Genomic DNA, 18,503 nt, shown 5'->3' with positions numbered 1-18,503 from the left:
TTCCTTAATTTCTCTCTTCAGTGTTGTGTAGTTTTCTGAGTACAGGTCTTTTACCTCCTTGGTTAGGTTGATTCCTAGGTACTTTATTTTTCTTGTTGCTATATCAAATGGGATTTTTTTCCTGATTTCCGTTTCTGCAGTTTCATTGTTGGTGTACAGGAATGCCTTTCATTTCTCAGTATTGACTTTGTATCACGCTGTTTTGGAAAATTAACTTACTAGGTGGAGTAGTTTTTTGGTGGAGTCTATAGAATTTTCCATGTACACTATCATGTCATCTGCAAACAGTGACAGTTTCATTTCCTCCTTTCCAATTTGGATGCCTTTTATTGCTTTTTCTTGTTTGATTGCTGCGGCTAGGACTTCCAATACTATGTTGAATAGGAGTGGTGAGAGAGGGCATCCTTGTCTTGTTCCTGATCTTAGTGGGAAAGCTCTAAGTTTTTGTCCTTTGAGTATGATGTTGGCTGTAGGTCTCTCATATATGGCCTTTATGATGTTGAGGAATGCTCCCTTTATTCCCACTTTGCTGAGTTTTTTTATCAGAAATGGGTGCTGTATCTTATCAAATGCTTTTTTTCCGCATCTATTGATATGATCATGTGGTTTTTGTCTTCGCTTTTGTTTATGTGGTGTATTATGTTTATCAGTATGCAAATATCATACCATCCTTTCATCCCTGGGATGAATCCCACTTGATCATGGTGTATGATCTTTTAATGTATTGCTGGATGTGGTTTGCCAATATTTTATGGAGGATTTTAGCATCTATGTTCATCAGTGATATTGGCCTGAAGTTTTCTTTCTTAGTATGTCTTTATCTGGTTTTGGGATTAGGATTTTGGTAGCTTCATAAAACGAGTTTGGGAGTCTTCAATCTTCTTGAATTTTTTGAAATAATCTGTGGAGGATGGGGGTTAGCTCTTCCTTAAATGCTCGGTAGAATTTTCCTGTGAAACCATCTGTTCCAGGGCTTTTGTGTGTTGGAAGCCTTTTTATTAGTATTTCAATTTCATCAGGTGTTATTGTTCTCTTCAGGCTTTCTGCTGCTTCTTCATTGAGTTTTGGAAGGTTATATTTTTCTGGAAATTTGTCCACTCCATCTAGGTTTTCACATTTCTTGGCATATACTTCTTCATAGTAATTTCTTATAGTCCTTTGTATTTCTGTGGTATCAGTTGTAGTCTCTCCTCTTTCATTTCTGATGGTGTTCATTTAGGTGCTCTCTCTTTTTATCTTGATGAGCCTGCATAAGGGCTTGTTCAATTTTTTTTTATCTTGTCAAAGAACCATCTCCTGGATTCATTGATCCTTAGAATTGTGCTTTTAGTCTCTATGTCATTTAGTTCTGCTCTGATCTTGGTTTTTTCCTTCCTTCTGCTTGGTCTAGGCTGTCTTTGTTGTTGTTCCTCCAGTTCTTGTAGGCGTAGGGTTAGGTTGTTTGTTTGAAATGTTTCTATCTTTTTAAGGTAGGCCTGTATTGCTATGAACTTCCTTCTCAGGACTGCCTTTGCTGTGTCCCACACGTTTTGGATTGTTGTGAGTTCATTTTCATTTGTTTCCAGAAACTTTTTCATTTCTTCCCTAGTCTCATTATGTAACATTTATTGTTTAATAGCCTTCTACTCAATCTACCATGACTTTGAGTGTTTGGGTTTTTGTCCTTGAGGTTTGTTTCTAGTTTCAATCCCTTGTGGTCAGTGAAGAAGCTTGATATGATTTCAATTTTCTTTAAGTTGTTGAGGCTTGTTTTGTGTCCTATCATGTGGTCTCTCTTTGAAAATGTTCCATCTGCATTTGAAAAGAATGTGTATTTTGCTTCTTTGGGATGAAGGACTCTCTATATATCAGTTAAGTCCATTTCATCTGGGGCATTTTTCAATGCCACAATATCTTTTTTGATATTTTGTTTGGAAGATCTGTCCATCTTTGACAGTGGGGTGTTAAAGTCCCCTACTATAATTGTGGTGCTTTCAATATCTTGAAGTCTTCCAAGATTTTCTTTATGTATTTGGGTGTTCCTATGTTGGGAGCATATATATTTACAATTTATGTCTTCTTGGTGGATTCTGGGTCTCTCTTTATGGCCCTTTTTTGGAAGTCCATTTTGTCTGATATAAGTATTGCTACTTGTGTTTTTTTTTTCCCGTCCATTTTCTTGGAAAATTTATTTCCAGCCCTTCTCTTTCAGTCCATGTAGGTCTTCTGTCCTGAGGTGGGTCTCTTGTAGGCAGCATACGTGTGTGTCATGCTTTCTTATCCATTCAGCTATTTTATGTCTTTTGATTGGAGCATTTAGTCCATTTACATTTAAGGTTATTATTTTTAGGTAGTTATTCATTGCTGAGTTTTTTTAACCTATGTTCCTGTCATTCTCTCTCTTTTCCTTCCTTTCCTAAAAGCAGTCCTTTAGCATCTCTTGCAGAGTTGGTTTGGTGGAGGTGTATTCTTTTAGACTTCTTTTGTCTGGGAAACTCCTTTTTTGGCCTTCTATCTTGATTGAGAGCTTTGCTGGGTAAAGCTATCCTGGTTGCAGGCCTCTGTTTCTCATTACCTAGAATATTTTTTGCCATTCTCTTCTGGCTTGGAGAATTTCCATTGAGAAGTCAGTTGCTAAGCTTATTGGGGCGCCCTTGTAAGTTACTTTCTGTTTCTCCCTTGCTGCTTTGAAGATTCTTTCTTTGTCTTGGATTTTTGCCACTTTAATTATGATTTGTGTTGCAGTGGGCCTCTTTGGGTTCCTCTTGATTGGGACTCTCTGTGATTCCTGGATTTTTGTGACTTTTTCTCTCATCAAATTAGGGAAGTTTTCCATCTTTACTTTTACAAACAGGTTTTCTATCCCTTGTTCTTCCTCTTCTCCTTCTGGTATCCCTATTATACTGATGTTATTTCATTTCATGTTGTGTCGTTTTTCCCTTAACCCCTCTTCTTTCTTTCTGAGCCTCTTTTCCTTTTCTTGCTCATTCTGGATGTTATTTTCTAGCTTGTCCTCCAGCTTGCTGATTCGATCATCTGCTTCATCGAGCCTGCTTTTGATTCCTTCTATTGTGTTCTTCAGTTCAGAAGTTGTATTCTTCATTTCCTCTTGGCCCTTTTTGATAGTTTCTATATCCTTTTTCATGTTGATATAGTTTGCAGTGAGTTCATTGTAGTTTACCTGTAGTTTTTGGTAATTCTGTGTGAGCTCATTAAGCTTCCTTATAACCAATTCTTTGAACTCAGTATCTGATAGTTGACTTGCCTCTTTTTCATTTAGCATTGTTTCTGAGACTTCCTCCTTTCCTTTCATTTGGGACTTGTTTCTTTGTCTTCCCATTATTTGTGAGACTATTCCTGTTAGCCTCTGCTTCTTAAGTTGCTCTGTCCTGTCCCCCTGGGTTTATAGTGTGAACTTAGTGGTAGAATACCTGTGAGATTCAGTGGTACAGTCTCCTTGATCTCCCAGTCTTACCAATCTTGGGCTGTGGTTTATGTTGGCTCTGTATATGTCTTTGGTTTTGGGTTCTTGTTGAGATTTTCTTTGGTGGATTTTTCCCACCAGCTGGTTATCTGAGTGTCAGTGTGTCCGCCACCTCTTGTTTTCTGTTTTACAGGTTTGGGGAGGTTGTGTTGGAGCTGGTCCTTTCATGTGTACAAGGGTTTGAGGCTTTTCTCTTGCTCTGGTTCAATTGTTTGTTCTGAGTAATTTCTTGACTATTTAATTGTATTTCCAGATAGGTCCTGGGTTGAGCAGTGTGACTTCCACTACCTCCTTTACTTTCTCCTGTTGTTAGCTGTCGGTGGTTCCTTTGTTGGTGGGTTTCCTCTTCCAGGATGTATTCTGATGTTCATGGCTTCTACCTACTCTTTTTTATGTAGGTTGTAGGGGGAAGGCGAAATGGTTTAAGAGAGCAGGAGTGTATTATATGATATTTAAAGTACCAGCCCTTAGAGAAGCGATAGGAGATCCTTTGGATATATATATATAGTGTTAACCGTGATATTTCATCCACCTAGCCACTCTTTAGAAAGGGTGTGAAGAAGATAAGACTCTCGTTGTAGGGGGGAAGTATTGTGAGTTGGATCTAGAAAGCTGTGAGCTTGTGGAAAGTCAGATTATGAGGTAAAGTGAGAGTAATGGGTAGAAAATAGGTGAAATGTGTGAGAGAATAGATTTAACCACACCAGTAATAAAGTTCAGGAAACAGTGAAATGGGCTGAGATCTGGCAGGAGTTCTTTGTAGTATTTACAAAGGTATGGAACAGCTATTATTTACAATAATAATGGAGTAACAATCATATGACATAACCTACGTGATCTGTATAACTAGAATAGGGAGTATAGGTCCTAGGGTAGTGTGCTAGTGGCACCTAAGTGAAGTGAAAGGGAGTTAATTAACAATACATTGTGAAAGGGAGAAAAATGGGAAGCCAGTCAAACAATGCAAATTAACCAGTCAAGCGAAGAAGATGTCCTCCAGGCTAGGGTGTGTACGCAAGGGGCCTTCCTTGATTCGCACTCTCCTCAGGGCCTTTTGTCTCACGTCTCTCTGAGTTGCGCTCTCCCCCATCAGTGCCTGTGGTCTTGGTGTGGTGTGCACTCTCCCCCCTACCCCGTGCTTAGGATTTGGGCTCAATATCCCCCACAGCCCTGTGGGAGCTCTGGGCAGTGGGGCGGAGAGAAGACTGGGCTCTTAATTTTTTAAATTCTTGTTTCTTCATTCTGTTCTGGTTGAGTGTTTCTTTTGTCCTTCTGCTCCAAACTGTTGGTTTGAGTCCTGGTTTCCTTCCCTTCACTGTTGGTTCCCTGTCGATTTTTCTTTATTTCACATAATGCAACCTTCACTGCTGTCTGGGTCTTTTTTATACTGTTGAAGTCCCCATTGAGTTCTTGGAGCATCCTGGAGCAACCAGTGTTTTGAACTGTGCATCTGATAGTTTAGCTATCTCTTTGTTGCTTAGTTGTATATTTCCTGGAGCTTTGATCTGTTCTTTCATTTGGGCCATTTTTTTTGTTTGTTTGTTTCGGCGTGCCTGTTAAGTACTAAGGGGCAGAGCCTTAGGTCTTCACGAAGGTGGGACAACCCAGGTTGCTCTGTTGTGGGTTGTATGTGGGGGAGGGGTTCGAGCGCTAACACTGCCACTTGGTCCTCTCTCTAATGGTTTTCAGTCACTTCCCCCACTACCCACAATCAAATTGGGCCCCTCTGGTGCTGACTCCTGGGTGCGTGGGTTTGTATACATTCTTGGCCCCCATGGGTCTCTCCAACAACCTCTCCTGTGAGGCTGGGAGTTTCTCCCACTGCCACCTCAACCCCACAGATGTTTTCAGTCAGAGGTTTTGAGGCTTTATTTCCTCACTCTGGAAACCTGGGTTGCACAGTCTGTCTTGCTCCACAGTTGTTCCTCCTTATCTGCACTTGAATGTGGGACCACCCAGTCTTCCTGCCATTACCTTGCCTGCCCAGGTCCTCCAGCAGCTGCCTTGCTGAGAGTCCTCCACCTGGCTGCCTGTCTCTGCCCCTCCTACCAGTCTGGATGAATGTTTCTTCTTTAACTCCTTGGTTGTCAGACTTCCATACAGTTTGATTTTTTGCCAGTTCTGGTTGTTTTTGTTTTTAATTTGTTGTTGTCCTTGATTGGTTGTGTGAGGAGGCATAGTGGTGTCTACCTACACCTCCATGTTGGCCAGAAGTCCATTTTTAGTTTTCTGAAGAAATTCCATAGTGTCTTCCACAGTGGCTGCACCAGTCTGTATTCCCACCAACAGTGTACTAGGGTCCCCTTTTCACCAAAACCTCACCAGTACTTGTTTATTGATTTATTAATGATAAATCAATAAACCATTCTGACCAGTGTGTATTCTGCCTTTGTCTTTATGCAGCTTAGATGTGTCTCTTAAAGGCAGCATATGGTTGAGTTTTGTTTTTTTGATCCAGTATGCTAATATCTGCCTCTCTAATGGTGAATTCAATCCATTTACATTTAGGGTCCCATTTGTTTATTCTATCCTTTACATCCCCTGCTCTAGGCAGTATATCAGTGAAAATATTGTTGTGTGGAATATCTGAAATATTCCTGCCTACGTTCTCCTCTAGGACTTTTATTGTGTCATGATTTAAGTCTTTTTTCCATCTTGAGCTTATTTTTGCGTATGGTGAACGTTGGTGATCTAGTTTCATTTTTTGCAGGTACTTGTCCAGATCTCCAAACATCATTTATTGAAGAAGCAATTTTCACTCCATTTCATGTTCCTGCCCCCTTTGTCAAATATTAATTGACCATAGTGACATGGGCTTATTTCTGGGTTTTCTATTATGTTCCATTGCTGTATGAGGGTTGTGTGTGTGTGTGTGTGTGTGTGTGCGTGCGCGCCCCAGCACCAGAATGTTTTGATTTCATTGGGCTTGTAATATAGTTTAATATAAGGTATTATGATCCTTTCTACTTTGTTCATCTTTCTCAAAGTTGCTGAGTGGTCATTTATGGTTCCATATAAATTTTTGAAATGTTTGTCCTATTTCGGTGAAATGTGCCATTGGTATTTTGATAGGCATTGCATTAAATCTATACATTCTTTTGGATAGAATGGACATTTTGATGATGTTAATTCTTCCAATTCATGAACACAGTATATGCTTCCATTTATTTGTGTCTTTCTTAATTTCTTCAATGTTGTGTGGTTTTCTGAGTATAGGTGTTTTACCTCCTTGGTTAGATTTATGCCTACGTACTTAATTTTTCTTATTGCTACAGGAAATGGGATTTTCCCCCTGATAGCTGTTTCTGATACTTTCTTTTTTTTTTGTTTCATACATTACTTTATTGTTGTTCAATTACAGTTGTCTGCATTTTCTCCCTCCTACTTCCCCCACCCCATCCAAACCCACCTCCCTCCCTTGCTTCCACCCTCCCCCTTGGTTTTCTCTATGTGTCCTTTATATTAGTTCCTGAAAACCCTTCTCCCCAAAATCCCCTCTCCCCTCCCCTCTGGCTATTGTTAGATTGTTCTTAATTTCAATGTCTCTGGTTATATTTTGTTTGTTTTTTTCTTTTGTTGATTATGCTCCATTTAAAGGTGAGATCTTATGGTATTTGTCCCTCACTGTCTGGCTTATTTCACTTAGCATAATGCTCTCCAGTTCCATCCCTGCTGTCCGAAAGGATATAAGCTCCTTCTTTCTGTCTGCTGAGTAGAATTCCATTGTGTAAATGTACCATAGTGTTTTGATTTGCTCATTTGCTGATGGACACTTAGGTTGCTTCCAGTACTTAGCTATTGTAAATTGTGCTACTGTGAACACTAGGGTACATAGGTTCTTTTGGATTGGTGTTTCAGGGTTTTTAGGGTATAATCCCAGCAGTGGAATTGCCTGGTCAAAAGGTAGTTCCATTTTTAGTTTTCTGAGGTAATTCCATACTGTTTTCCACAGTTGGCTGCACCAGTCTGCTTTCCCACCAACAGTGTACTAGGGTTCCCTTTTCTCCACATCCTCTCCAACACTTGTTTGTTGATTTGTTTATGATGTCCATTCTGACCAGTGTGAGGTGGTATGTTTCTGATATTTTCTTATAGTGTACTCAAATGCCTTCAATTTCTTCATATTGACTTTGTATCCTGCTGGTTTGCCAAATTCACTTACTAGGTTGAGTAGTTTTTCTGTGGAGTCTATAGGGTTTTCTATGTACACTATCATGTCATCTGCAAACATTGACAGCATTACTTCTTCACTTCTAATTTAGATGCCTTTTATGTATTTTTTATTTTATTTTTTGTTTAGATTTTATTTATTTATTTTTAGATAGATGAAGGGAGGGAAGTAGAGAGGGAGAGAAGCATCAATGTGTGCTTCCCTGTGAAGCACCCACTACTAGGTACCTAGCCTGCAACACAGGCATGTACAATGACTAGGAATAGAACCAGTGACCCTTTGGTTCGCAGTCTGGTGCTCAATACATAGAGCCACAAAAGCCAAGGCTGGATGTATTTTATTTTATTTATTTATTTTTATTTTATATTATTTTATTTTATAGTTTTCAGGTTATTTTATTTTAAGTTTATTTATTTAATTTTTTATTTTGTTTTATTTTATTTTATTTTATTTTGCCTGATCACTGCAGCTAGAAGTTCCAGTTATGCTGAATACAAGTGGTGAAAGTGGACACCCTTGTCTTATTTCTAATCTTAGTGGGAAAGCTTTTAGTTTTTGCCCATTTAGTATGATGTCGGCTCTTTGTTTCTTGTATATGAGCTTTATTATGTTTAGAAATACTCCCTCTACATCCACTTTGCTGATTGTTTATAACATAAATGGGTGCTGTACCTTATTAAATGCTTTTTCTACACCTATTGATATGATCATGTGATTTTTTAAATTTAGTTTTGTTTATGTGATGTATTACATTTATTGATTTGCAAATTTGGTACCATCCTTGCATCTCTTGGATGAATCCACATGATCATGGTGTATGATCTTTTTAATGTATTGCTGGATGTGGTTTACCATTATTTTGTTGAGGATTTTAGTGTCTATGTTCATGAGTGATATTGGCCTGTATTCTTTGTTTCTTTGTACTGGTTTTGGTATTAGGGTGATCCTGTCCTCATAAAAGAGTTTGGGAGTCTTCACTCTGCTTGGATTTTTTGGAATAGTTTGAGCAGCATAGGAGTTATTTGTTCCTTAGTTGTTTTGTAAAATTCACCTGTGAAACCATGTGGTCAGGGTCTTTTGTGTCCTGGGAGTTTTTTAATAACTGCTTCAACTTCACTAGCAGTTGTATGTCTGTTCAGGCTTTCTGCTTCTTTTTCATTCAGTTTTGGAAGATAATATGTTTTGAGAAATTTTTCCATTTCACCCTTGTTGTCAGATTATTTGGCATATAGTTCATAGTAATTTCTTATGATCCTTTGTATTTCTGTGGTATTGGTTGTCATTTTTCCTCTTTATTTCTGATTTATTTATTTGGGTCTTTTTTTTCTTTTTTTCTTGATGAGTCTGGTTAAAGGCTTGTTGATTTTGTCTGTCTCCTCAAAGAACGACCTCCTGGATATATTGATTCTTTGAATTATTGTTTTAGACTCTATGTCATTTAATTCTGCTCTGATCTTGGTTATTTCCTTCCTTCTACTTGATCTGGGCTTTGTTTGTTGTTGTCCTCCAGTCCTTGTAGATGTAAGCTTAGGGTGTTTATTGGAAATGTCTCTATTTGAAATGTAGTCAGGCCTGTATTGCTATGAACTTCCCTCTCAGGACTGTCTTTGCTGTATCCCATAGGTTTTGGGCTGTTGTGTGTTCATATTCATTCATTTCTGGAACGTTTTGATTATTGTCTTGGATCATTTTTAACCCAATTCATTATTTAATAGCATACTATTCAGATTCCATGAATTTGAATGTCTGATTTTTTTTTCTTGAGGTTCGTTTCTAATTCTAAGCCCTTGTTTTTTGAGAAAATGCTTGATATGATTTCAGTATTCTTGAATTTGTTGAGACTTGTTTTGTGTCCTATCATATGGTCTATCTTTGAAAATATTCCATGTGCATTTGAAAAGAATGTGTATTTTCCTTCTTTGGGATGAAAGGCTCTATATATATCAGTTAAGGCCTTTTGATCAAGAACACTGTTCAATGCCACAATATCTTTGTTGATATTTTGTTTGGAAAATCTATCCACTTTTGACAGTAGGGTGTTGAAATCATCTACTATAATTGTGATGCTGTCAATATCTTTCTTGAAGTCCTCCAAGATTTTCTTTATGTATTTGGGTGCTCCTATGATGGGTGCATATATATTTACAATATTTAAGTTTTCTTGATACATTCTGCTCTTGACTATTATGAAGTGGCTTTCTGGGTCTCTCTTTATGGCCCTTCTTTGGAAGTCTATTTTGTCTGATATGAGCATTGCTACCCTGGCTCTTTTTTCCTGTCCATTTTTTTGGAATATTTGTTTCCAGCCCTTCACTTTCAGTCTGTGTAGGTCTTTTGTTCTGAGGTGGGTCTCTTGTAGGCAGCATGTGTGTGGGTCATGATTTCTTATCCATTCAGGTTTTCTCTGTCTTTTGATGGGAGCATTTAACCCATTTACATTTAAGGTTATCATTGATAGGTTTTTATTTATTGGCGTTTTTTCCTACCTGTGTTTCTCTCTCACTCTTTTTCTTCCTTAAAGCAGTCCCTTTAGCACTCTTGCAGAGCTGGTTTGGTGGAGGTGTATTCTTTTAGACTTCTTTTGTCTGGGAAGCTCTGTATTTGGCCTTCTATCTTGATTGAGAGCCTTGCTGGGTAAAGTAGCCTTGGTTGCAGGCCTCTGGTTCTCATTATTTGGAATATTTCTTGCCATTCTCTTTTGACTTGGAACATTTCCATTAAGAAGTCAGCTGCTAGCCTTATCAGGGCTCCCTTGTATGTTACTTCCTGTTTCTCCCTTTCTGCCTTTAAGATTCCCTCTTTGTCTTGGAATTTTTGCCATTGTAATAATGATGTGTCTTGCAGTGGGCCTCTTTGGGTTCCTCTTGATTGGGATTCCCTGTGTTTCCTGGATTTGTGTGACTTTTCCTCTCATCCAATTGGGGAAGTTTTCCATCATTACTTTTTCAAACAAGTTGTCTATCCCTTCTCTTCTCCTTCTGGTATCCCTGTTATACAGATATTATTACATTTCATGTTGTCTTGCAACTCCCTTACCACCTGTTCATTCTTTCTGAGTCTCTTTTCCTTTTCTTGCTCTTTCTGGGTGTTTTTTTTGTACCTTGCCCCCCAGCTCACTGATTTGATTATCTGCTTCATCCAGCCTGCTTGTAATTCCTTCTAATGTGTTTTTTATTTCTGAGATTTTATTGTTCATTTCTTCCTGGTTTTTGTTTATAGTTTCTATTTCATTTTCATACTGTTGTAGTTCTCGCTCAGTTCCTTGTAGTTGTCTGTGAGTTCCTTGAGCATCTTTATAATCATTATTTTGAATTCTATATCTGGTTGTTTGGTGACCTCCACTTCATTTAGCTCTTTTAGTGGGGGGTCTTCCATTTCTTTGGATTGCACTTTTTTGGTCTCCCCATTACAGGTGACTCTTTTTTGTTTCTGCTCTTCCTGATGTTTCGCTTTCCTAGCTGTCTTTTAGGGTAAACTTCTATAGTTGGAAGTCTATGGGGTTCAGTGGCGTGGTCTCTTTGATCTCCTTGTCTAGACTCTCTAGGTTTGCCCTTTCTTCTGTTTGTGTGGGCTCTCTGTTGTAGTTGGGTTTTTACCTTTTTGCAGTTGCTTTATTGGTGGGTTCTCTTCTCCAGCAGGTATACTGATGTTTGCAGCTGCAACCTATTCTTGTATGTGATCAGTGGCAGGGGGTAGGCAAAATGGATTAAGACAGTGGGAGAGTATTTTATGGGATTTAAAATACCAGCATGTAGGGAAGACACAGGAGATTCTTTGGATAAGTTTAGCGTTAACTGTGATATTTCACCCAACTAGCTACTTTTTATAAGAGGTGAAGGAGAGATAAGACTCCTGTTACAGGAGAGGAGAATTTTGAGCTGAATCCAGAAAACAGAGCTCTTGTGCCAGGATAGATGATGAGATATAGTGAGAGTAAAGGATAGAACGTAGGTGTAGTGTGAGAGAGAATAGAGTTAACCACAACAATAATAATGCTCAGGAATAAAGTGAAGTGTGCTAAGTTCATGGAGGGTTGCTTTGTAGTGTGTACAATTGTATGGAACAACAATTATTTATAATAGTACTGGAACAATAATAATATGACAAGAAATATATGATTTGGATAATGAGAATAAAAGTACCCGATCAAGAGTAGTGTGTTATTGGTAGATGAGTGAAGTGAAAGAAGGACAATTAAAATACATTAAAGAGAGAATAAGGAAACCAGTCAAACAATGCAATTAAATAGAGAAATAAAATGAGGAAAGGTAAACATAAAGAAGAGAAACCAAAAAAATACTAATAAAATAAAAAGTGGTAAAAATGAACAAATAATAATAATATACATAAACAATAAAATACCAGCTGTGTGGGATAGCAAAGTGACATTTGTCTGTTTCTCAATTTTGGGATTAGCCTGTGCTCTCCCTTTGGATCTGTCTCTGGACCCTTCATAACTCCAAGTCTTATTGTCTCACTTGGGGGAAGAAAAAAAATGAAAAAAGTAAGAGAGAGAGGAAAGGGGAAAAAAAGCCTCCTGCTGACTTCAAACCTGGGCAGAGAGTTCTGCTGGTCTTTCTACTGCCACAGGAAGAGGGGAGCTGGACTCCACTTTTATCCCTTCCTATGGTTTTGAGAGGTTGGGAACCAGGTTGGGGCCCCAATATTCACAGTAGCCCAGCCTCCGGCCCAGGTTCTCTTTGTGCTGCCAGGCTCAAATCAGCTACTCAGACTCTGGGCAAGCAGTAAGAGTCAATCTTGGGTGCACTATTCCACTCAGCCACTCATCCTCTGGGCACGCTGCGCGAGACAAGTGGGGCTCGCAGTTCCACTTAGCCAGTCATTCTCTGGCACGTGCAGCTCAAATCACCCTTGGGGCGAGCCAGCCACTGCTTGAGAGTTCCTTACAAAGCAGCTGCCTGCTGTTCTTAACAAGCACATAGCTTTTCACACAGCACAACTTTCCAACCAGTCTGGAGACTATCCAAGTCAGGGTCCAAAATTGCCCAACTCCTTTCTCCAGAGGTTGCCTGGCACCTCACTTTCTCTGATGCCAGTGTCCACAGTCCCAGTGGATGTATACCACCTCTGTGTGTCTCCCACTTCATCTCTATTTCCCCCAGCAACTTCCAGCATCCAGGTCCCTCCTGGTGGTGGGCTGCCCTCCCGCTCTGGCAAGGGAGCTAGGTGGTGATCTAATTCTCCTCCCCATATCCTGCAGCCAGTCCCAGGCTGGGGGCCATAGCAACCTAGGTCCCTGTACAGATCCCAGGGACCTTACTGTCCCAGCGCAATCTCCTCACCATCTGTTTTTCAATCTCCTTTACAATTTTTGGCCTCCAAACTTCATATAAACTGGGATTCCATTGAGTGTTCACTCTGTTCCTCAGAAGATCGGCTAGGTGTTCCAGCTGGGCACAGGGAGAACTGGGTTCTGTTCCCACCTACCTCACTGCCCCTACCTACCTTGCTGCCATCTTCTCGCCAGTCCAGTCTTGGAAACAGCCATTCGTGACCCATCTCTTTTACCAGCTCCAGGTGTCACCTGGCTCCCCAATTTCTCTGGTACTGGCCTTGCAAGTGATCGCCATCCCAGCTGGGGTACACTTATCACCTCAGTGACTTTATACATCCATGTGTCTCCTGGCACGGGCCTGGGACTTCCCCGCTCTGGGAGGGTAGGGAGTCAGTAGGTTGCTATCTTTCCTCCAATGCTTCCGATCAGCCTTGTCTCCCTGGGGAACTTCCTGTTGGCTTACAAAATATCTTATTACCCATTTTTAAGCATCGCCTGCACTCTACTTTGGCTTCCAAACTTCATATAAGCTGGGATTCTGTTGGCTGTTCACTCTGTTCTTCAGAAGATCAGCTAGGTGTCCCAGTTGGGTGCATGAGTAAGTGGGCTCAGCTCCTGCCTATGTAGCTGCCATCTTCTTACACCCCTATTTTGTACCTACCAATTTGTGCTTGTTAATCCCTGCACCTTTCTTTCCATTTCCCCCATCCCCTCTCCTAACTGATAACCCTGCATATCTATGATTCTATTTCTGTTATGCTTGTTTACTTAATTTGTTATTTGGATTCAATTATTGATAGGTGTGAATTCATTACCTTTTTAAGGTTCATTGTTTTGATTTCATCTTTTTCTTATATAATTCCCTTTACCATTTCATATAATAATGGCTTGGTGATGATGAACTCATTTAGTTTTACCTTGTCTGGGAATCACTTTATCTGCCTAAATGAGAGCTTTGCTGAATAGACTAATCTAGGTTGTAGGCCCTTGCTTTTCATCACTTTGAATACTTCTTGCCCAGATTCATCCAGACTATAGGAAAGGCAGCCATGCAGAAAAGCATAGGGGGGTATGCTGACACAAAGTGGGGCACAGAAGCATGGAGATGGGAATCGGTAGTCCCACATCCATGTGTAGTGGATAAAAATTGGGAGGGATACCTTGGGATTGAGAGATCCCAGACCCAGTCCAGACAATCCAGCCCAGGGTCCCAGTACCAAGAAGATAAGTTCCCTAAAACTTCTGGCTGTAACGACATGATAGTGTACATGGAAAACCCTATAGACTCCACTCAAAAACTACTCGACCTAATAAATGAATTTGGCAAAATAGCTGGATACAGAGTCAATACCCAGAAATCAAAGGCATTCCTGTACACCAACAACGAAACTGCAGAAACACAAATCAGGAAAAAAATCCCATTCGATATAGCAACAAGAAAAATAAAGTACCTAGGAATAAACCTAACCAAGGAGGTAAAAGACCTGTACTCAGAAAACTACACAACACTGAAGAAAGAAATTAAGGAAGATACAAACAAATGGAAGCATGTACCATGTTCATGGATTGGAAGAATTAACATCATCAAAATGGCCATACTACCCAAAGCAATTTATAGATTCAATGCAATCCCTATTAGAGTACCCATGACATATTTCACAGATATAGAACAAACATTGCAGAAATTCATATGGAACCATAAACGACCTCGAATAGCAGCAGCAATTTTGAGAAAGAAGGACAAAGCAGGAGGTATCACAATACCTGATATCAAACTGTATTACAAGGCCACGGTAATCAAAACAGCCTGGTACTGGCATAAAAACAGGCACATAGACCAATGGAACAGAATAGAGAGCCCAGAAATAAACTCAAATCTATACGATCAATTAATATTTGACAAAGGAGGCAGGAGCATAAAATGGAGCAAAAACAGTCTCTTCAAGAGATGGTGTTGGGAGATCTGGACAGCTACGTGCAAAAAAATGAAACTCGATCACCAACTTACGCCATACACGAAAATAAACTCAAGATGGATAAAAGACTTAAATATAAGCCGTAACACCATAAAAGTCCTTGAGGAAAACATTGGCAGGAAAATCTCAGACATTCCACGCAGCAACATCCTCACAGACACATCCCCTAAAGCAAGGGACATAAAGGAAAGAATAAACAAATGGGACCTCATCAAAATAAAAAGCTTCTGCATGGCTAAAGAAAACAGCATCAAATTACAAAGAGAACCAACAATATGGGAAAGCATATTTGCCAATGATACCTCAGACAAGGGCCTGATCTCCAAAATATATAAAGAACTCACACGACTCCACTCCAGGAAGACAAACAACCCAATTAAAAAATGGGCAAAGGACTTGACTAGACACTTCTCCAAGGAAGACATACAGAAGGCCCAGAGACATATGAAAAGATGCTCAGCATCACTAGCCATCAGAGAGATGCAAATTAAAACCACAATGAGGTATCATCTCACACCAGTCAGAATGGCCAACATAAACAAATCCACAAACCAATGTTGGAGAGGATGTGGAGAAAAGGGAACCCTCGTGCACTGTTGGTGGGAATGCAGACTGGTGAGGCCACTGTGGAAAACAATATGGAATTTCCTCAGAAAACTAAAAATGGAACTGCCCTTTGACCCAGTAATTCTGCTGCTGGGATTATACCCTAAGAACACTGAAACACCAATCCAAAAGAATCTGTGCACCCCAATGTTCATAGCAGCACAATTTACAATAGCCAAGTACTGGAAGCAACCGAAGTGCCCATCAGCAAACGAGTGGATCCAAAAACTATGGTATATTTACACAATGGAATTCTACGCAGCAGAGAGAAAGAAGGAGCTTATACCCTTTGCAACAGCATGGATGAAACTGGAGAGCATTATGTTAAGTGAAATAAGCCAGGAGGTGAGGGACAAATACCATATGATCTCACCTTTAACTGGAACAGAATAACTAGAAGAAAAAAGGAAACAAAATATAACCAGAGACATTGAAGTTAAGAACAATCTAACAATAGCAAGGGCGGGGGTGGGGGGTGGGGGCGGGGACAGTGGGTAGAGGGGATTACAGGAACTACTATTAAGGACACATGAACAAATCCAAGGGGGAGGGTGGAGAGGGGGGAGGGAAGTGGGTTCACCTGGGGTGGGGTGAAGGGATGGGGGGAAAAGGCATACAACTGTAATTAAATAACAATAAATAAATTAAAAAAAAAAAAAAAAACTTCTGGCTGTACAAACTGGTGGGGGGTTGGGTTGGGAGAAGAAACTTCATTCTCTTAGAGGGCCTGCAGTGGGTGTAGGACTCCTACAGACCCATACCCTCTAGGGTTCAGCACCAGGGCAACAGCTGAAATGGCACCAGTGGCATATGGGAAGAAAGTGAAGTGTGAGTGGGGACACAGCTTCCTCTTGGACAAAACTCCAGATGTCAGGTAGTGGCATTTCCCCTTGGCAAACCCTCCTATACATAGAGCAACAGAGTGGTAACATGTGTTGTCCCACCCTGGCAATTACCAATGGCTCTGCCCCATACAACTTTACAAGTATGCTAAGACAGGGAGTCAAAGCAGCTCCACCTAATACACAGAAACCAACACAGGGAGGCTGCCAACATGAGGAGACAAAAAAATACATCCCAAATGAAAGGGAGAACAAAACTCCAGAAAAAGAACTAAATGAAATGGTGATAAGCAACCTATCAGATGCACAGTTCAAAACACTGGCTATCAGGATGCTCCAGGAACTCATTGGGTACTTCAATCCAATAAAAAAGACGCAGGCAGAAATGAAGGTTGCATTAGTGAAATAAAGAAACATCTACAGGGTAACAATAATGGAGCAGAGGAAGCCAAGAGTCAACGCAACTGTTTGGAATATAATATCAGTTCAATGTTTAAAGTCTTTGCAATACTCTTTAGAGCTGTTCCACATCTGCACCATCTGGTGACCAGTCTGAGACCTGGGCAGTTATCTACCCCATAATTCAGTTCTCAAAGGCTTGGTATGCTATTTAAGGTCTGACCCACAAATGTAGGCTTGGGGACAATTCCAGGAGTTCACATAAATCTTTATGTTTAAAAATGTATTTTGAATTAAAGTATAATTGACATACAATATTATATTAGTTTCAAGTGTACAACATAGTGACTCAATATGCCTAATCACCATTAAGTACAATAACTGTCTGACACCATACATAGTTATTACAATATTGACTATATTCCCTATGCTGTATACCCACAAGATATATTAATTTTCTTTTAAAAATCTGTAACTCTTATTCCCCTTTACTTTTTTCACTCATCCCCACACTTTTTTCCCCTCTGGCAACCATTAGTCTCTGTAATGTGAGTCTGTTTCCCATTTCATTTGTTGTTGTTTTTTCTTCAAAAGATACCATTTCTGATCTTAATTTAAAATCTCATAGCATTGAATGTGTCCTAGAAAAATGTGGGGTGGTTCTTTTTTTTTTAATTGATTGTTGTTCATTTACAGTTGTCCTAAATTTTTCCCTCTTGTTCACCCCAACCCTGTCCCCCTACGCCCACAATCACCCACCATTATCTCTGCTTGAGTCCTCTATTCATGTTTCTTAGCTTACCCATCCCCTTTTAGTTCCCCATTATATCCCTTACTTCTCCCCTCTGCTCACTGTCAATTTGTCCTTTAGTTCCAAATCTGGTTGATTTTGCTCATTTGTTTGTTTTATTGATTAGGTTCCACTTACAGGTGAGATCAAATGGTATTTGTCTTTCACCTCCTGGCTTATTTCACCTAGCATAATGCTCTCCATTCCCACCCATGCTGTCATGAAGACTAGGAGTTCCTTCTTTCTTTCTGCTGTGTAGTGTTCCGTTATGTAAATGTACCAAAGGTTTTTATTTTTTATTTTTTTTTGTTTTTTCTTCTGGTATTTTCTCTTTTTTAAATATATTTATTGATTATGCTATTACAATTGTCCCATTTCCTGCCCCCCTCACTCCACTCCATCCTGCCCGCCCCCTCCCTCCCACATTCTCCCCCTATAGTTCATGTCCATGGGTCATACTTATAAGTTCTTTGGCTTCTACATTTCCTACACTATTCTTACCCTCCCCCTGTCTATTTTCCACCTATCATCATTGTTACTTATTCTCTGTACCTTCCCCCCCTCTCCCCCTCCCACTCCCCTATTGACAACCCTCCATGTGATCTCCATCTCTATGGTTCTGTTCCTGTTCTAGTTGTTTGCTTAGTTTGCTCTTGTTTTTGTTTTAGGTGTGGTCGTTAATAACTGTGAATTTGCTGTCATTTTTACTGTTCCTATTTTTGATCTTCTTTTTCTTAGGTAACTCCCTTTAACATTTCATATAATAAGGGCTTGGTGATGATGAACTTCTTTAACTTGACCTTATCTGAGAAGCTCTTTATCTTCCCTTCCATTCTAAATGATAGCTTTGCTGGATACAGTGATTTTGGATGTACGTCCTTGCCTTTCATGACTTGGAATACTTCTTGCCAGTCCCTTTTTGCCTGTAAGGTCTCTTTGGAGAAATCAGCTGACAGTCTT

The sequence above is a fragment of the Desmodus rotundus genome, chromosome 12 (assembly GCF_022682495.2).
Source record: "Desmodus rotundus isolate HL8 chromosome 12, HLdesRot8A.1, whole genome shotgun sequence".
Classification (NCBI taxonomy): Eukaryota; Metazoa; Chordata; class Mammalia; order Chiroptera; family Phyllostomidae; genus Desmodus; species Desmodus rotundus.
Note: the sequence above shows the minus strand (reverse complement) of the source record.